Below are 21,018 nucleotides of genomic sequence, written 5' to 3'. Positions count from 1 at the left end.
TTTCCTTCTTTCACAGGTTAGCACGTACACCCTCCCATTTGGCCTTCATATCATCTTCAGGGAATAGGCCTATGTAATTATCCCTGGTACAGGTTTGGAATTAACAAGGGTTAAGGTTACGGACTGAATTATGTTCCCCAAAATGCATATATATTGAAGCCCTAATACCAATATGAACTGTTTAGAGACAAGGTCTTCAGGGACTTAACTAAGGTTATAGAAGGTCATAAGACTGGGGTCTTAAATCCAAGGGACTGGCTAGAGTCCTGATAAGAAGAGGAAGAGATAATTGAGATACCTATCTTTCTCTAGATAGATAGAGAGATAGATAGAGATGATAGAGATGTAGAGATAGATAGAGATGATGGAGATGTAGAGATAGAGATAGAGATAGATGATAAAGATACAAATGATATAGGGATATAGATAGATAGAGATACAGATAGATGTAGATAAGACATAGATACAGATAGAGATAAAGATAGAGATATACACAAAGATATAGATGATATAGATATAATATGCACAGAAGAGAGGCCACATGAGGACAGAGAGAAGGTGTCCACTCACTAGTCAGGAAGAGATCCTCACCAGAAACCAACCCTGAAGGCACTTGGACTCCAGTCTCCAGAACTATAAGGAAAATACATGTCTGTTGTTTAAGACACCCAACCAGTGATATTTTGTTATGGCAGCCTGAGCAGACAAAGACAGTTAACAAGGTTAAATGACATGTTCAAAATGTGGCAGCTAACCAGTGGCAAAGCAGGGACTCATCGCTCATTGCACAGTATTTACTAAGCACCTACTAAGTATAGGGAGTCTTATGGAGGAGGCAGGTATTACTCAGAGTCACACCAGCATGAAAGAAGATCAGAAGAGTGGAAGAGCTGCCCCAGAGATATGCGTGTGTTGAGATATAAATAATATGGGCTGACTTACTCAGGGTAGTCAAAGCAGGCCACTCCAAGACACAGTTGAACTGAAATCTGAAATGTGAAGGTGAGGCTCCTAAGGGAAGGAGGAGGGCAGTGAACTTCCTGAGAGACCGCATGTATAAAGGCTCTATGGTAGCTAGAAGCCTAGGAGTGCAGCGTTCGAGGAAGTGAGAGAAGGCCAAGGCAGCTCAAGGAGAAAGAGCTGGGGAGGGGCTGGAGATGAGGCTGATAGGGCACAGACTGCCCAGACTTCTGATGGCCTTGTCAGCCACTTTCAGTAACTATGTCTTCATTTTAAGAGAATTAGGAAGCATCACAACGCTTTCAACATGATCATGGCTGTTTAAGGTTTCTAATGGGAAATGGTTGCTCCGGCTGCAGCGTGGAAAACAGGCTGGAGAACGTCAAGGTTGCTGCAGAAGGGCTAGTTCAGAGACCGTTGGGCTGGACAGAAGAGAGAGTCCTGTCGCTTGGATTCTCAGAGGCTGCTCTGAAGATGCAGAGAAGGAAACAGTTACAAGAGCTATTTGCAAAGTGAACTCATCAGGATTGGTGATTAATGTGGAATGGGGTGGAGAGGACTTCAGGATCGCTGCACATTTAGTGGGAACACACCTGCAATTGACCAAAGTTAGGTGTGTTGACTTGTTGCAACAGGGGAGAATGTACACATGGGAAATGGTAGGGGACCTCCGTAGGAAGGTGGCAGAAGGGGAATATTATAGGACTTGGGTTTCTCTTGGGTAATTTGGGGATCATACAAGGGACAGGGTTTTTTTCTCTATGTTGGATGCTATCAGGAAGTGGGGTAATTCTATCATTAGGCAACTTCATAATTCCCACCTCAAGCCCATGAGGATGGAGTGAGACTGGTAAAGACAAATCAAATGTCTTATATGGTCCAGGATGGGTGATGCTTGGTCATTTTTGTGGTAGGGGCACATTTACAGTTTTATCTGCGCTCATACATCATTACGGAGTGATCTTGGTGGTGTCTTGCGGAATGGCCTTGCCTGATGTCGGTGTTCTTTGAAATGATTTGTATTCAACAGAGGAACAGCACGGCCTAGTCCTAAATGACTGGAAGCACCTAGCAACACCCCAACCCAACAGACAGGGCCAGGTGAGGTCCTGGTTTCAGGGATGCTTTCCCCTTTCTTAGTCCTCCCTTTTGGCCAAGGACTGATAAAGTCAGGCTGCAAGACAGTCATCTAGGATATTCAGATTGTCACCACTGCTCTGAGCTTTTGCTAATTACGAGGTTGAACAAACGACAGATGTGTCTGTGGTGGAACTCGGGTTTGTAACTGCTGTTCCCTTTGTTGCAGGACAAGTTGCTTAACATCTGACAAGACAACGGCTGCACAGTAACATTTATAACTCCGGACAAGACACGTCAGCCAACTGCAGCACAGGTAATTACTGAAACAAAACTGAAGCTGGTCACTCGTTCTTCTAATCGACCCTGAAGACAGGGAGCTAGATTACAAAACACAGGCACTGCAAGCATGTCCCAAATTCTACCTGTGTCTGCTTCTTTTTTTTTTTTTTCAGCATAATTATGCTTAGGTGCAATAAAAAGTGTTTGCTATAGCATAAATTTCCTGTTGGCTAGCAAAGAAGAAATTAAGGACTTTGTGATTATCCAAGCAGGACGTTAGTTAATGAATTTAACTTTAAACTGGTTTGTTGTGTTTCCAGAGCAGAAGTTGTATCATTTTTACTATCTGATAGGGTCAGAGATAAGAAGTTCCAAACCACCTTCTCCACTTGTATTACGCCCACTCTGGAAATTAATTACAGCTTGGATAGCAATTCAAGAAGAGGAAGTCAGTTATTCCCCTTGGGAGTTCTTCCAGGTAGCCTGAACTTGCCTCTTTTTGGAAGTTTCTGGGTATTCTTTTCAGAGAATCTCATAAACACATGGCCTGGCACCTCATTTCCTCTGGCTGGGAAGGAGAGCAGGGCAAGTGTGGGAGGGAGTTATCAGTGAGAAGAAGACCAGGCAGTGACCCTCATGTTGGAGAGGGGCTGGCTGAAGCTGTTGCGGTTCGGGGTGAATTTCGCTAAGATTATCCCCTTTGAAATTATATACTCGAGTTCAGTGTTTCAAACCCCTGATTGATTGCTGAAGTAAGAGCTGTGATAACAGTGGTTGGTGTTGTTCAAGAGGCTGAAAATGCCAGCTCTTGGGAAAATGGCAGTTCTTGGAGAAAAAATCAGGTTTACTGCACATCTCTTTTCAATAGGAAGATTACCCCCGAGTTCACGAAATTACCTATGATGGTCTTTGCCCCCAGCACTGGAGGTCCTTCATACTGACTAGAGATCCTGTGAAAAAGAGGACAGCATTTCACTTTTACCTTCTGTTGTTGTCCAGTACCCTTTCACAAGCCATTTCATCACCAAGGATACTTTTCTTGAAGGACAAGTTGTTTAAATTCCCTTTGTATGGTTTGCACATTTCTGGAAAGTAGAGGATTGGGCTAGATGATCTCCCGGTGTCCCTTTGTATCCTTGGAATTCTATGATTCCAGGATTCCTTCCTGATCTGGAGATAGTCAAAACTATGTAACATGAGGTCATTCTGCCACGTATGAAATTAAACAATAGGGGTGGAAATAAGCACAGAGCAGAAAGGTGATGATGATACTGGAGATGCTGTTGCTGATAATAGTGACAGTGAAGGATTCCACTTCAGTTGGGGGAATACCAGGTATAAGAATCATTTAAATTGAATCTCCAAAGAACCTGATGAACTTTGATTTCCCCTACTGGATGTTGGAAATGAAAAATCACAGATTCACAGAGGGAGCTTAGATGTCTATGTTTCAATAGTTGTAGAATAGGAATTATACTTAGAACCCAAGATAATGTATTTGAAATCAGTTAAAGAACCAATAAATTTTTGACTCCCCTCCCCGCAAAAGGCTCATCTTATCCTCACCAATCTAGAAAATGGTTGGTAGGAGCCTGAAAGCTCAGAAACTTACCATTTTCTTTAGGATAAGAGCATTCACTTAGGAAATGAGCATTCGTTTCCCCCAAATACACAGGCCACATCTATGTAACTAGGTTGACAATTACACTTGGGACCATATGGACGTATTTATAATTGCTGTAATGAACAGGTCCTTGTTACAGGTAGTAATGAACAAGATTATTTCAGCACGTGCTAAGCAAGTACAAGGACAGATCTATCTAGCCAAATGATGGAAATAAATTTAATAATAAAAACATACCAGAAGAAGCAACTGCTCATCTGAATTTCAAGGAAACTCTTCCTGCCATCTGTTGTTGATAGCATTTTTATCCCATATTTGCCTGCTTTCTTCCTGAGCCCAGCACTGCTAAGTGCTCCACATAGAATAAGCTACTACTAAGCAGGAGAACAGAGCAGTTGGAGGGATGGGAACGAAGGCAACGGCACTTCGCCATCTCCAGGCCCAGTGTGCCGTCTCCACCAGAACGGTAGACACCAACAGTATAGGAATCGATGCTAGGCTTCTCCAAGGAAGCTTTCATTATGGGAGTGAAGGACAAAAAGGGACAAAAGAGGTGGCAACCTGGATGGGCTCAGAGATCACAAGGGCCATCAGGGAGAGCTGCTTGGGCACACCAGCACCCGACTACCCCCTATTCACCCCTCAATGCCATGCAACATGAAACCCACACATGCAGAAAGGCATCATGAACAAATACTGTTGAGCCATTTATAGATGTCCCAAAGCCTGGGACAGTATTAAAGGTCATTAAAGGGGAAACAGGATTCTCATAGATGGAGAATCAGGCATTGGTGGTGGTGGTCGTGGAGGTGAAGGGGTGATTTTGTTATTTGTCAACAGAAGAGCTTCAGAGACAAGATACTTAAATGATTTTGAGCCCAGGTGGGTCCCACCCCACAAACTTAAAGAGAGTGAAATTAAGGGGTCTGTGAACACAGGCAGCGAGCAAGCTCTCCACCCTTCTCCAGGGAAATGATGCATTTGGTATGTGCTCCTGGGAAGAACAAAGGGAAATCCTAGGTTGGGTTAAGCTCAGCGCCCAAGGGAGTTGCACTGTGGCCAGATTCCCCAGAGAAAGAATAACCAGGCCAGCAGGGGCTCAGACCTTCCCCAGGATAGATGAGTCAAACTCCCATGGAGATACATCGATAAGCTCCCTGTAAATAAACAGAACTCTTAACAGTGGGCTTTAACAGACAAGTTCCCACCCAGAGAAGATTTCATGGACCGACAGAGCCTGTGTGCTCAACAAGTACGTTCTTTACCATCAGTATGTCGGTACTTCGGCCCTACTGCTACCCATTGCAGCTTTAATTTACTCAGGTAACACTACCAAGTCACACACATATATTAGCGTATATGCTGGAGCAATCATTTCCCAAAAGATCAAAAACATTATTCAGGCAGTGATAATAATGCCTACCACTTATTGAGCTAATGGCATTTTGCATGCTTTATTATTTTAAAAGCATCCCTGCAAAGTTGTTTAATAGACCCACTTTTTAGCCCTATGAGTCAGAAAGGTCAAGTAGTTTGTTCAAGATCATCAGCATATCCATGGAGATGTGAACCCACATCTGCCAAATTCAGAGGCCCCAACTCTTTCCTCTAGGACTCGCAGTCTTCTTACTAACTGCTAGGTACAACCAGTCTCACATAGTCCAATAAACACTCTGATAAAGCAACTATCATCCCTGTAGAACTTCTAACAGCCAGTGAAAGAAGAAAGCATTGTCAATGATTAGACATAAATTCTAGACTTTAAGAAAAAAAAAAAGTGGTTTCTAAAAGTTCAGAGAAAAAGTAGCTATGGCTCTTAGGCCACACTGTGAACTTAAAATAGCTAAAAGAGCAAAGAAAGTTCACAGAAAAAATTCCACTAATCACAAATGCCTTAGTCCTTTTGGGCTGCTATAACAAAATACCGTAGATTGGGTGGCTTGTAAACAAGAATTTATTTCTCACAATTCTGGAGGCTGGAAATTGGAGATCAGGGGGCCAGCACGGCCTGGTTCTGGTAAGGACCCTCTTCCAACTGCAGACTGCCCACTCCACATGGTAGCCTCACACGGCAGAAAGAGAGTGAGCTAGCTCCCTGGCCTCTCCTTATAAAGGCGCTAATCCCATTCATGAGGACTCCTAATCACCTCTCAAAGGCCCCATCTCAAATACCATCACATTGGGGATTAGATTACAGCACAGGAATTCCAGGGGTACTCAAACATTTAGTTCATAACAACAAATGACATTGATCAAGAAGAAACAAGGAAAGTGTCTTAAAAACCAACTAGAAAGCTATGCAGAGAGCTCGCTAATGATCTCAGATTTTAAAAGAAATGTCTGAAGTATGAAAGGAAGCACATGCAACCAAGGAATGCCAGCCAGTCGTAATGAGACCAGGAGAAACAGAGCCAACACTGCACAGAGGCTTAAAAAGACGGTGGCAGGCACTGAGAGGGGGCCTTGAACGGGGTTTGGGGCAGGAATAACAACAAGGAATGGAGAGGCCCAACGCCTGGGCAAGTGGTATCCTGTTGAAAGCTCACAGAAAGACAGTGCAAATCAGTATTCCTTTTCCTGTCGAAGAAAGTGATCTTCTAGTTGGGAACACTAGAACAAATATGGTCAGCAGGAAATTGAAACCCAAGATAGGCGAGGAAACGGTAAGAAAACCCCTAGCCACTCAAATGAGTTCAAGTCCACAGACCCAGGTGAACAGCATCCTACCACACAGAGGAAGGTGTGGGGCACCGAGTGCGGGAGGATTGTGGGGAGGGGTGGTGGTTAGAGAACAGAAATATGCTCCAAGTTTTAAAAATAGCAAATGGGTGCATTAGAGAAAGGTGAAAACTATCAAGGCCTGGAAATATTTTTTATAAATGTGTAGCTTTTTAACAGGGCCGGCATTTTCATAATCATAAAGATCTTTTGTAAACAAAAGAGTATATCTTTGTTAGGTAGTAACCTAAAATGCAGTAAAAATTAGTAAAATTAATTTTAAACAAACATATTTCAGCATATAAATCAAGCCTTCTAAAATTTAACACTAAGACCTAATCACCTTATTTTCCAAATTAGAGTTCCTAATAATTAACATGAAAACATAATTAATACAGATGATGCTGTACTTTTCCAAAGTAAAGAAATACATTTGATCTATTATTTTTCTGAATCATTTTTGCTATCACAAAATAAATTATAGTGGGCAAAAAATTGTTTAAAAATTTCAGAAAAAAAGACATGATGAAAAGATATGCATAATAATGTTAAAATATCATCACAGAGATGGAAATGTAACATCATTTGACTATAATAAAATATTAAAAAGCAAAGGACTGTCAAAACATAGAAGAGTTATTCTGAGATCAATAAAAGAAATCAAGATCTTGCAGTAGTGGCAGCAATTTCTAATGTGTCCCAGATACTGAAAGGCCATGGGGGGAATAAACACAACCATCTCCCAAAGTGGTGGTGACAAAGGACAGAGGCTGCTTCCGTAAATGCAAGGGACATAGCTGATTTAACTTACCATCTCCTCAAATAAATAAAAGTGAGAATCTCTTGGGAGGATTTAAGCCCTTAGCCGACATGTCTTAGAGCAGTTAGTGAAACGCTTCATATTTCAGTAGAAAACTATTTCAACATTGAACATGACGTGGGAATCAGAAGCATGTTCTTGTGACCCTTGGTAGTTGACATTTTCCCAAACAGCCACCACAAGTCTGAGATTTTCAAGATATTGATGTCTCCCAGGTGCGTGACTGTCTGAACTCTCATTTCACCAAAGAACTTGAACTCTGCTGGGCGCTTTATATTCTGGGTGGAGAAATCCAATTAGTTTTCCATGGCCTAATTCCGCATGGGTATCAAGTGCCCTTTTAAATGCGTCACCCACAGAGCTGGCCCACCAGGTTTCATTGGGGAAAATAACCGGTTCGTCCACTCCGTTTGGAGGTTTTTCTGTTCGCACCATGGCAGGTACTGCATAAGTGATCTCAAACTCTTGTTTATCAATGAGAGCCGAATTTAGAATGAGAAATTGTTCTTGGCATTCCTGACTCGTATCCAAGCCTTTCTAAACTTCAGTTCGATGAGCAAAGCTTCCAAACATGAAACACCGTGTTCATCCTGCCTCCAAACTCTGCACTTCAGAATCCAACCAAGTCAGAGGGAGCTGTCTGTCCGGAGATAAATGTTCTTAATGTTTTCCAGAAACTCATTTATCTTTGAGGGTTTAAGGCCATAAGTATGAAATTCATACACTATTTTATCATATTGTCCAAGGAACCCTCCTCCATAGCTAAACATGAACAGATCTGAGGGGCGTGTGGCTGTGTGGCCAGACCCCTCAGAGGATGAGCGTGATGGGGCTTCAAGGGCAGCCAGTAGGTGGTCTTTCTGGGACACCTCCTTGCATGGCTTCCCTACTGCACGCCAAGAGTCTGGCCAATTTTTAAAAGAGTAAGTATCTTTTAATAGTTAAAAGATAATTATTATGAAGATAAGTATTAAACGTAATTATTAAACAAGGGAAGTCAACATGCTCCTTGGTCGAGATTCCACGAAGACATTGTCAAGCTGTCTCTATGGGCACTAGGGGTAAATATGGACTGGGTGACAGCCGAGTGTCCTTAACTAGTTAAATGGCTGGATATTTAGGGTCCGGCAGCAATAATACCCCTTTTTATTACAAAATCTTTTATTATCAAATTATAAGCATATAATTCTGTAACAGAACAATATCACACTCAAGCGCACCATATGACATCATAGGTGAAATGGTCAAATTAAAACTATAAATTATTACACCCACATCATAACCCCACCAACCACACTCAAGCAGGCCTTACTTCTGCTGCACCCTGAACGTGCTGCTGATGAATGAGATTCTGTCCACCTGGGAAGTCATGTGCGGTGATGGGGATGCTCTTCTTGCAAGACCCGTATATTTGGTACATTTTTAATGAATCATATGGATACATAGAAATCAGATACATGATATTTTAATGCAATGCTCTGAATATATTTTGATAGCCCTGTAAAATAACTTAATTTTGAGGAATTTTTCTAAGTTGCCAATTAGCATAACTACATACACACTCACTTCCTGATCACCCTGTTTCTGAGTGAATTTTAGAGGTGCAGAAAGGTCAAAGCCAGGAATAAGATAAGGCCTTGAGACATTTGTTGTTCACACTGTTAGGAAGTGAAAAAAAAGAGGTTTTTACATTTTAATATGAACGAATCATAGGAACCACATCAAAATCTTTTTCCAGACCTGATTTTCATACTTTCCTCTGCATCACAGATTTTGGGACTTCACAGCAATAAGGGTAGCTGTCTTCAGCATACCAGGAGAGGCTGAATGCCAGGCTGGCAGGAATTTTCTGTGCTTCTGATAGCTGAGAGCACAGAAAGATGGGGATTAGCTGGTGTGCTGGCTTTAGAGCCAGTAGCTGATTGATCTCCTCCAGGCCAGGAGACTGTGTCTTCCTGCCTTCCAGGGAACACAGGTTGTAAGCAATAGAAATGGACCCTGACTAGTAACTAAGTATGAAGGGCTTTATAGAAAAGACACTGGATAGTGTTTGCAACAGCAGGGAAGACAACCAGGTCTTGGGAAGGCCCAGAATCAGAGTAGCTCCAGGGATGTCAGTAGAGAGCCCAAATATTGCTTCTGTAGGGAAGTGCCATCAACAACCTCGGTTCCACCAGCCATCTGTCCCTCTGCTTCTCTATCCAAGCTTCAAAGCGTGTCTCATGCGCCCTCCCCTGTGATCAGGGATGCTGGCTGGGGGCGTGTGATTGACAGCCCAGCCACATGGGTGGAAGAGGGCAATTTCCCCAAGGGAAAAAGAAGGGATCATTGCCAAAAGAAGGAGACAATGTGTTAGAAAAGAAAAAACAATAGATTCACTAGAGACCTGAACTTTAAACACTCTTATTCAAAAATATAGGTTTGGCCTCACCTACTTCCATGTAAATAAAGGGTTTAGCTGACTGCACGCTCAACAGGAGTGTCAACACGGCCCAGGTGGTCCTGGCCTCAGTAAGACTGTGCCCCGTGAGAGGTTCCAAGGCCAACAGCACAAGAACCCCTTGCTGTACCTGCATGGCCTGGACCTTCACCATCGTCCACGTTCTGCCCTGGGTGGCCTTCCCCTCTGAATCTGGGCTCTGGGACACTTCCTCTCATTCCTTCTCCAGCTCTAGGAACAGTAGCTGCTTTCTGTTGTTACTAATGCTGGATTATCTCACATCTGCCTTTTTGCTCCCTCTGTCCTTCTATAGCAAGGCAGGCAGCTCTTATATTAATTCCCTTCTATTGGAAATGTTGAGAGTGTCTCTCTCTCTCCCTTTCTGGGTCCTGACTGATGCAAATGCTAAAACCCAGGTGCTGTCCACAGTAGGTAGGGGGGCAGTCTGATACCATGCCATGCGTGGAAAGCATGTCTTGTCGAAAGGAAGACGTAGGGATGTTATAACCAGCCTCACCTATCTGAAGAGCTCTCATCTGAGAAGGGGATTACACTTACCCTGTGTGGTTCCAGAGGGCAGGCCTAGGATTAATGAGCAGAAGTTTCAAAGAAGCAGGTTTCAGCTCAAAATAAGGAACGGTCCTCTAAGCACTTGAACTGCCCACGGTCAAATGCACCAGGCAACGTTTCTTGGGAGTTAGTCAAGCAGAGGATTGGTTTCCATCCCTCAGACTTTGGAGAGGTGCCCACCAGAGTGACATGCTATGCATCTTGAGGTCCCTACACCCCCCTGCAGAATCTGTAGGCCTCAATTAAAGATTTGGTCATTTTCTGTTGGACCTCAAGGACAAATCTAGGATGCTTGTAACCTGCAGAAAACAATTATTCTCTAGGATTTATCTTGGCCCTCAGATAATTTTAAAACAATGACCCTTACTCTAAGACTAAAGAAATTCAACTTCCCACCATTCTACACCCAGCTGAAAGCTGACCGCCATGACCAGGAAGATTCTCTTCATTTGCTCCCCCATCTGCTTCCACGGGGTCCACCCTGTGCACCTAAGATTTATGCCCAGAGGACCATTGAAGGTGCAAAAGATGGCCACAACCGACATCTCATGGAGTTCGGGGAGAGTTGCTCACCCCTGTCAATCTTGGCTGATGAATCCAGATCTCCGAATCCTTCTATCGAAGGTTGTGGACTCCCGCGTCAGCCTTAGATTCACACGGGATGTGCAGACAGTTATGAGGCAACCAGACAAGACTTCAGAATCTTAATGAGATTATCTTCCTGTCACCTTGACAATCCCACCACCCTTCTAATTCTTGCTACAGCTGTCAACACCTTGCGCACATCTGTACAGCACACCCTTCTGATGTTTGGGGCACACAGGCTGTCTGAAAACATCTGTTCTCCATCCACCAGTCTTCCTTTGCTGGAACAAAACTGCCTTCAATCATACCGTGGCAGTTTGGGGGAGGGAGGGAGAAAGCCATTTGCTCTTGAGCTCTGTTAAGCCAAACATAGTAACGCAAAATTCTAATCTCTAATATACTCAGAAAATGGTGACTTCTGGCACACTGAAAGGAGGCTTCTCTCACACTTTCCAAAGGGACCACAGAGGACAGAGGAAACAGAACGACTCCCCTATGGTTACAGGCCCAGATGTTAAACTGGAGTTCATCTGACCTAGTCCAGGGCCCTAGTCCCAGCCCCATGCAACACCATCTTACTGCTTCCAGCAACCCTCCTTTACAAGAGAGAAAACCATGGAATCAGGAGTCTCAGTGGCTCAGCTTTTCTGCAAGTGAGGGTCACAGCAGGGTGCCAGGAGCCTGGAGGCGGCAGCTTCTGCCAAGATAACTGCTTGTCGATCATTTTAATTTCCATTCTGCTCCCTCTTAATTTGTCCCCTTATTTTTCCCACTTGTCTCCTGTCGTGGGGTGATTGCCCAGACACGGGGAAAATGCCCGAGAAGCAGTGAGCAGAGCCTGACATGCATGTCAGCCACCACTCAACTCTCTGGGCACCTGCCATGGTTTAGGGACACCAGGGTGCAAAGCACCCTAAAGCACATACACGCCTGTGTGCCTAAAAGTGCAGCAGGAGCAAAGAACAGTTCTGAGTTGAACAACATCCTGTTCCTAGAGCCTCTGTGCCGCCCCCCACCCCAAATCAGGGCTCTCTGGCCATGTTCTCTCAATGAAAAACTGCTGGTCAGTCCCTGGACTAGAGGAGCAAGGCCGGGCGGAAGGTGCAGCTAAGAGTAAAGCACAGGGCAGGAATATAGAGTCTCATGGTGTGGTAGGAGGTAGGAGGTAGGGAGTAGGAGGGGCAGGACAGGCCCACCTATGGACCAACCTTCCTGCTGCGGGTCAGGAAACCCTGGTCTTCCAGCTCAGGTGGTGCTCATCCAACTCTGCTGTCTGTCTCTTCCCCCTCTGACCCCTCTCTGACCACCCCGCATATTGTTCCCCTCCTTGTCCCTTTATGTTCCCCTCTCTGCCCACCCCCTCCAATCTGAGGCAGCCACCTGGGGACCCTGCTGTCCAATAATTAGCCAGGGCAGCTGCACAATCGAACAAGCTCCAGAGATCTGCAGCTGGGAGAGTGGAGCCCTGCCTGGAAGAGGGGGAAGCCAGGGGGGCCCACTGAGTCTTCTCAGGTGGCCAGATGACGCTTAATTAGACCCCCTGCTCTGGAGGCCTCACCAGATGGGCAAGTGCCTGGAAGCCTTAGGGAGCCAGCAAGACGCTGTGGGAACTCCCAGTGTGTGGCTTCCTTTCCAGCTGCTTCCGGGGCTAGGGGGCACAACAGTTAAAATAGTAATTGGTGCCTCCAGACAAGAGGCCTCCCTTTTCCCTGCCAGGAGGGGAGATGACGCTGTCCCATGCAGCCCCCTACTCACCCTCTCCACCAGCTGGGGTCTGAGTTGTTCATGCTGTTGACTGAAAATACTGGTTTTGGTTTTTGTTTTTGTTTTAGATATCCACCAGAGGTGTTGGTACTGGGAACATCTTCCTAAGTCTAAACAATGCACACCATGAATACACAAAAGGCAGGAACAAACCAGAAGAGAAACATGAAGAAAAAGCATGGGTTTCATTCTCTCCGTCTCCCCAGCCTGCAGCGCTGAGCAGGAAAGGGTGTGGCAGAGGGAGGGTGGCGCCGTTAATGATTTCATTTGGACAGGTTGCTGTTTCTGGTCCAGGGAGAAGCCAGGAGTCAGACAGAAAGGGGAGGGAGCGCTGCGGAGGATGCAGGTTTCTATTTTGCAGTGTGGCTACTGCATGCAAGAGAGAACTGCCCGGCATGGTTCTTCTAACCGCCCGGCCACTACCCCGCTCGCCGCCCCTCAATATGGCCATGTCTACACGAAGAACGGTCAAAAAGGGACAGGCAGAGAAGCAGGACCCCTCCTCCCTCAAAGTTCTGCTATCCGTGAGGAGTTTACTTTTCAATTACCCCACTGAGCAATCAATGGAAAAAATGATAATGAAGGTTAAGAACACTGAGGGAGGAAAATGCTAGAAGCAGAAGGAAGAATGGGCCAAATGGCTTCTTTGCCCTTCCCTCTTCCTGGCCTCTCTAACCCTCTCCTAGTGTGGCAAACAGCACCTTTGCCTGTGGATGAAGAGAGTGGTACCGTCAGTGTTTAAATTCTTATTATAGAAAAGTGAAGGTCAGGAAAACAGAAGCAATCTTTTCTGCCTGCCATCACATCCCTTGCTCTCCCATTTGTGACTCCCTCTAAGCATCCATGTGGATTCAGAGGAACAGCCTATGTATCTCCTCTGGTGTTTTCCTTTTTTACAGTGTTAGAAAGTGAACTCCCATCAGAATTGGTTTTACCTCATAATCACTGTCAAGCCCCGTGGTAATTGTTTTATAACTAATATATTCAGAGAAAGTTCCAGAATAAAAATGGAATAAGGCTGAGGAAATAAGCACATAAATCATTTATTATAATCTTCCTTATTTACCCTTGTTAGTAATGTACCCTATTTGTGGGACCAATTTGTGCATGGGACGGGCTGTGTATGATGATTACATTCTTGGCCAGCAGAGGACCAGGCTGGCGGCAGAATGTCTTTGAGCAATCTCAGCTCTCTGTAGTTTCTAGAGGATAACACATTTACTGCAGGCTTTGGCTGATAACAGTGGACATTAATTGTTAATTCTCCTCCAAAAGCCATCTGCTAGAACAGACTCCGGGAAATCTGGGGAAACAGCGCCATCTAGCAACCCTTGCTCTAAGTGCATCGAAGCTGGGTTTACTGTTGCCTGGGCCAGGTGGGAAAGGCCCACCCTCCTTTTGAGGTTGCCCAGCCTGGAAAGATGCTCTCCATAAATTCACCTCAGTTATCAATGAGCACAATCTCTTTGCAACAGCTTGGAGTCTGTTTTTCTTCAGAAAGGTAGCTCAGCTTAATGTTCAGAATGAATAAACAAGGTTTCATAAAATAGCATTAGCATAGCACAATTTATTTATAGGGCACTTTGGAGCTACACATTCAACAGATTAGAAAACAGAGGCCAGGGAGGAAAGATACCTACGCAGGGTCACACAACTGGTGTGTGATTGAGTCAGACTCAGAAGCCAGTCCCACTATTCATTCACCCACTAGCCAGAGGTGAAGGGAGAAACCAGACCAGGAAGTGAGAGTATCCTTCGGTAAGAAATAGTATGAGCCTCTTTCTGAATCTATTTAATGAGAACAGGGATATGACAAGGTGTATATTAGACGCAAGGACAGACTCTGGCCCATATATAGGACACAGACAGAAAAGGTGGACAAATTTTTAAGCAGCCCTACAAAATATCGTTGAAACGGCTGCAGCAAACATTTGGGCTGTTCTTCAGCCCACACTCTCTGTGGTCTGGTCAGTCAAATTTCTCCCTTAAAGGAGAAACACTGCAGAGTTTAATTTTGGAAACAGGGGTTTGGGAGATTTCCTCCCCCAAAGGCCCTTTGGAGCTCTGAATTTAAATGTGTCGGCCTCTCTTTTCCTCTCTCAATGAGGAGCATTGTGGAGACTGGGCCAGTCCGAGCTGGAAGGGACCTCTGCAATGAGCTCATCCAGTGGGGCGCATCCTGAATACAGGCTTGCGGCACTGGGGATACATTAACAACAGTAGCATTACATCCCCACCCCAGGCCAATTCAATCAAAACCTCTAGTATAGCGCCTAGATGTTAGTATTTTAATTCCCTGAGTGATTGCAATATGCAGCCAAGGTTGAGAATCCCTGAGTTCTAGCCCAAACTTTCCTCTTAAAGAGGAGAAAACCAAGGCTCAGAAGGGAAAAGTGACTTACCCAGAGACACACAGGGAGGTAATGACAGTTTTCTCTCCCCTGACTGTCTCTGCCTGCTACCATCCACCACGTCATGTTTGCTGTGCAGCGTGCAAACCAGCAGCCAGCCAACCAGCAGCCAGCCAGGCATCCCAATGGTCAGCCCTGCAGACGCACCTCCAGAGACGGTGATTGCAGACAGCTCTGAGCACTGAGCAAGCTCAGGAGGAAGAGATGCTAAAGGATCCTCACCGACATGGGGGAACTGCCCCTTGGTGAAGTTTCTTTTCCAACTTTGACCCTGGACCAGAGCCAAACTCCACTAACCACCTGCCTAATGGACTACAGTGGCACTTTGAGTCTCCAGTGTCCACTAGTCCCCAAAAGTCTGGTTACCTCCCTTTCCCTAACACGCAATCACTGTAACAAGTAGTAAAGAGGAAGGTTTGGTGTCAAATGTGGGCTGTGCAGCAGGATTTTCGTGAGCAGATTGCCCTCTCCTCATTCAAGGGGCTCTGGGTCTAAGCGCTGGCTCAGGTCTGGAAATTGGTTGAGGGGCTGTAACCTTCAATTGGGGTGATTCTATTCGCCAGATCTAGAGCCTTTCCATTCGTGCAAACCAACTAAGCCATCAGTGGCGTGCCTTTGTATTTCTGCTCGAGGAATATCATGATCAACCAGTCAATGCAATGATCCCTGTAGGTCCTCCTGTTCTGATGATCACGGTGGCTCTGCTAGCCTTTACAGGAACCACAGCCACCTTGGCCTTGGCAATAGAATACCACTTCTTGGTTTGGGGTTCTATCATCCCCACTGCTGGCAGGGGGTCCGGTCTGGTGGCAGCAATCCTCACTGTCACTCCTGGCCCTCAGAGAAGATCCACCACTGATCTCTTCAAGGGTGCTAGGCAACCCACCCCACCCCACCCCCACCACACACACAGACGCATCTCACCCAGGCTTGGTGAAAGGAATGTCCCCTGGACCTTGCAAGGACACAGGCAGGAGGTGAGTGAGTCAGTCTCACATGATAAATCTGCTCTAGCATCTCCATCTCCCTTTGGATACCTTCCTCTGCCTCACGGAAGGCACAGGCCATCCTGCACCACCCCACTGGTCGTAAGCCACTGGCCAAGGGCTCATTACCTTATTGTCTTCATGACAAATAACAACCTCAGTGACTTCAACATCAAAAGTTTCCATTCAAACCACACATCTCCCAGGCTATTTCTCAAACTTTAGCACAGCTCAAAAATCATGTTGGAATGCCATGGGTTTTGTAGAAATCACAGACCATGAGCCATGAAATGATTAACTACAAGCATACCAAAAGTTTAGAAGAGAAGAATGCTTCAGGCAATCTTCACACAAGATTCTCTAGGATGAGGTCTGCTTTGGCCAGGAATTTCCCAGCAGGCATTAATATGAACAGCCCAGGCTGCCCTTCCCTGTCCGACTCCCCAGTTCCACAGTCTTCCTCCAATCGGTGATGCTAAAAAGAAGGAGGGATGAAGAATCTTGACCTTGAGCTAAACGGGTTCCAGGGTTCACATCGTTTTGCCCCTGGTTTTCCATTGCTGAGAGTAAAACCCAGAATTTTTAGAGAATGATGTGTGGTAGCATCAGTCTTCCCACTATACCCAGGATGGCTTTGCCTGCAAGCCCTTTTTTCTAATTTTAAAGTTTTGACCAAAATAACACAGGCTCTCAAACAATTCAATTTAGGAATCCTTTTACACTGTCAACATATCATGTGGCTTCTCTGTGAAACTGTGAACCCCCCGGATTGGCTTCATATTTCACACAGAATAGTTCACAGGGTCTTTCCAATGGGCCCAAGCCCTATGTGACTAGAACCCCCTTTCCTCTCTGGCTCATCTCCACTCCTCCCTGCCGGCTCTCTGGGACCCACACACTTTGGTTTTCTGGCTCCTCTTCAGAAGCCCCTGGCCGTTCCCTCTGTTCAGTATGTCCCCCAACCAGGTGGCCCCTTGACCTCCTTTAATCTTTGCCCCAATGTAACCTGGGAACTACCCTGACAACCTCATTTTCTACTGCCTCTCCCTTCCCTTCCTCTGCCTTTTTTCCATAGTGCATGTCACCTTCTAACATACTGTGTACTTCATTTATTTTGACATTGCCTGTCTCCCCCACCAGAACGAAAGCTCCATGAGGGCAGATATGTATGTTGCTTCTGTTACTGCTGGATCCCCAACCCCTAGGAAAATGTTTGGCATGTGGCAGGTAATCAACAAATGTTCTGTGAGTGAATGAACGAGACTGCTCCGTGCTTGGTACTGTGGCTAAGCCAATCACAGCTTAATAAAGGGATCCATGGAAGACCTAGATGGGGCCCATTTCCCTGCTTTTCTTCCCTATCAAAGTGGAACAATCTCAGAATGATCAATGCAATTAGTTAGAAATTGCCCAAGCCTGACAAGGCATATATAGACACAGCAATTAACATTTCTACATCATTTCCTTTTCAAATTCTTTAAAAATTACACATGGATGGTTAAAGTAAAATGGTTTCACTATACGTGAGCTTGCCATATGTCTGTAGTTTAAAAAGCGAATCTTGTCTCACTAATAATGGGTTTCATCATTTTGCTGAAAGAAAGAGATTTCAAGTAAAAGGGAAATCCTAATTGAGACTCCTTTTACATTACATTAATGATGACTTTACCAGAACAGCCTGTGTTGAACTACCCAGATGTGCCTTGAGGGGGCTCCTGTTACCCCTGAGGGTAAACCAGCATCAGTTTATTGCAAGAGGAGGCCACACTTGTCAAGCGCATCTGAGTATTAAACCTTTTGGCCAAATTCCTTTTCAGCCAATGCATTGCTTAGTTGTGACAGTTTATTCTGAATCCAGACAGCTATTTTATTATACTCTGGAAACTGATTACCAAGTGGATACATTCATTGTTCAGGGAATTCCTGGTATAAAATTCATTCTTTCATTTGCTGAAGATGGACTTAGAACCCCGTAAGCATGTCGAGTTTACCTAGTAAAAAACTCAGAGACACTATAGAGGATGGGGGGACTTGGGCATATGATTTGGAGGGACAGGGGATCCAGGAAGACCTCACAGAGAACATGTCCTTGGACAAGCCCTGAATGGAGTGAGGAGGGAGCCAAGCGGACTTTGGAGGGAGGGCATTCCAGAGAGAGCCCAAGCAAACGCCCCAAGGCGGAAATGAGCCAGATGGGTCAGAACACAGAAGACCCTCCTTCTGGCTTTTCCCGTCTTCTCCTTGGCTAAAATCCAATGCTCATCCTGGTCCGGAAGCCCCTGCTCTGGCAGACCGAGGTTCTTCCCAGCCCTCAGTAGGAGTCAGACCTCTCAGCATAGCCCCACCCCCAAAACTTTTATTGCCAGGGGCTCCCGGCTAAACAAAACCCCTCTATCCACCCACAGACAGGAAGTTTTAGATTCCCGGTCTTTTAACGCAGCATTTCCCTTGCTGACAAATCAAGGAGAGGTGTTGGCAAGACTCCTCTTGTCGGAGGGTGGAGCCCCACCCCCACCCACCCCCATGCTCTCACAAAAGAGCTCAAAATGTGCAAGGTGAGGAAGAACTGAGCTGCGTGCAGGCCAAGCTGGCAGTACACTCACTCCACCCCATTTCTCACAGGTCTGGCACCCGTCACCATCAATGTGTGAGCTGGGCCCCCCCCCCCCCCCCCCGCCCCACCCTCAGCCTCCAAGGCAGAATGGAGTCAGCAGTGATAAGGAGGAGGGAATCACGGCACACACGTCCAGAGCCCGGTTGGGAAAACAGATTAGGGGCACAAAGTCCAGGCCAGGCCCTACTCGGGGAGCCTCACCCCACCCTGGAGCAGGTTACCTCGCCCTGGAGGGAAATCGCAGTTGGACAAGGGGCTGTGGGTTCAACAGCTTCTCTAGCCACGAGGCATTGGTGCTGTCCTGGTGTACCAGTGTATTAATGTTTTTGTCATTATGTTCCATTTGCCTCAGCCTCATTTCCAGCAGTTCCTAGTCCTATGCTTACAAGCCATTTATTTAAACAGAAATGCTATATAAAGTAAATTTAAAGGATACTAAAGAGGCAAAGGGGACCAAAATGTGGTTGAGTTATCCATTGCCTCCTCACCATAGACTTTTTATACTGTGATGTCATTGTGCCAGGTACCTTCTACACATCACCTCGTTTTACTGCCACATCGACAACATAAGGTGGGTCTTAGGGTTTCCACGTTTCAGATGGAAGAACTGAGGCTCAGAAAGGTAGGGACACCTGTCTGAGCTCACACAGCTAGAAGAGCCAGAGTTAGACACAGGTGTGCGTGGTCCTAGAAGCCAAGGAGACTGCCCTTTTTGCAACTCCACTAAGGCACCTGGGAGAGCAATAACTATAGGCTAATTACTTGTGGATGAGTTAAATTTTCTAATTCACCCTCTTTGAAAGAGAAAACAGGGCATCCAGATCCCATTAAGTCCCTAGTAGAAGGAGAAGCAACAGGAGAAGGAAGGTACAGAAAAAATGCAAACTGAGATGAAAGGTTTGCTGACTTCCTGCGTTTGTTTGCCCCAGCCTGCCAGAGCTGGCTTTTCTTCATAGGAATAAGGAGAGAGACAGGAGGGAGACGCTTGCTTTAGTCAGCATCCTCTCTAGTCCAGCTCCCTATCTTGCCTGGCAACAGGCTAGTCAGATACTTAAACAAAAGAGCAAGTCACCCAAGCAATGTGAAAGAAAGGGAGCCTACGGGCCTGCCCTTGAAAATCTCCCCACCCTCAGGCCTGAAAGTTCCCCTCAACTCACAGATGCAAGCAGAGGCAGGAAGAGTGGGCTATTTGGTCCAGAAGACATCACCAGTCAGGGCAGAATCAGAGCTGGAAAGAACTGAGCAACTCAACCACACAGTCCATCCATCTGTCCATCCATTCATTCATTCTTTCAAATGGCCAAGTCCTTGCCCTTGTGGAGCTGATGTTCAAGTGAAGAAGACAGACTACACACTAACAAATATTCAGTACAGCCTAAGAGGATAAAGAAGAATATAAAAGAGTTGGGGGATGGCCTCCTTGGGGTTCCCTTGAGCAGAGACCTGAATGTAGGGAGGCAGTAAGTGCAAGGTTACAGAGAACGAAACACATGTGGTATGTGCAACAGTAGACAGGAGCCGAGAGTAACCAGATTGAATTGAATGAGGAAGAGCAGGGTGGAAACTAGGTTGAGAGGTAACTGGTACTAGATTATAAAGTTTAAAATGCCAGACACGGGATTTTGAATATTTTTGTGTGTGTGATGCAAAGCCATGGAACAGCTGAGAAGAAAAGAACATCAGGATCTCCTTTATATTTTTTAAAGATTTTATTTATTTTTATAGGGAGGGAGAAAGAGAGAGAGGGAGAGAAACATCAATTGGTTGCTCCCCACACATGCCTACACCCCAGGACTGAACCAGAAACACAGACATGTGCCCTGACTGGGAATCGAATTGGCAACCTTAAGCTTTGCAGAATGACACCCAACCAACTGAGTCACACTGGTCAGGGCTCTCTTTTATATTTTTTAAAATTCACCCTTGCTACTGTATGGAGGAAAAAGCACAGAGAAGGACAAGTGGAAGATGATGATGGCTTGAGTTGGAGTGGGAGCAATGAGGCTCACGAGAAGGCATTGGGGACAGGAAGTATGAAGGGGGGGGACGTGATTTTCTGATGGACTATATGAGGTATTTCCAGAAGGTATCCAGCCATGTAATATGAAAGATAGAGACATTTATTGAAGAAAATACAATATACAAGAAATATTGCACATAGGACAAT

At 45.5% G+C, this 21,018-nt stretch overlaps 1 pseudogene; it reads right to left on the bottom strand.

Moving 5' to 3' along the window:
- Nucleotides 1-7,576: 7,576 nt before the first annotated feature.
- On the bottom strand, nucleotides 7,577-10,075 carry LOC112322868 (protein NipSnap homolog 3A pseudogene; annotated as a pseudogene).
- Nucleotides 10,076-21,018: the final 10,943 nt, after the last annotated feature.

The sequence above is a fragment of the Desmodus rotundus genome, chromosome 10, assembly GCF_022682495.2.
Source record: "Desmodus rotundus isolate HL8 chromosome 10, HLdesRot8A.1, whole genome shotgun sequence".
Taxonomy (NCBI): Eukaryota; Metazoa; Chordata; class Mammalia; order Chiroptera; family Phyllostomidae; genus Desmodus; species Desmodus rotundus.
This window is presented reverse-complemented; position numbering and strand designations above follow the sequence as displayed.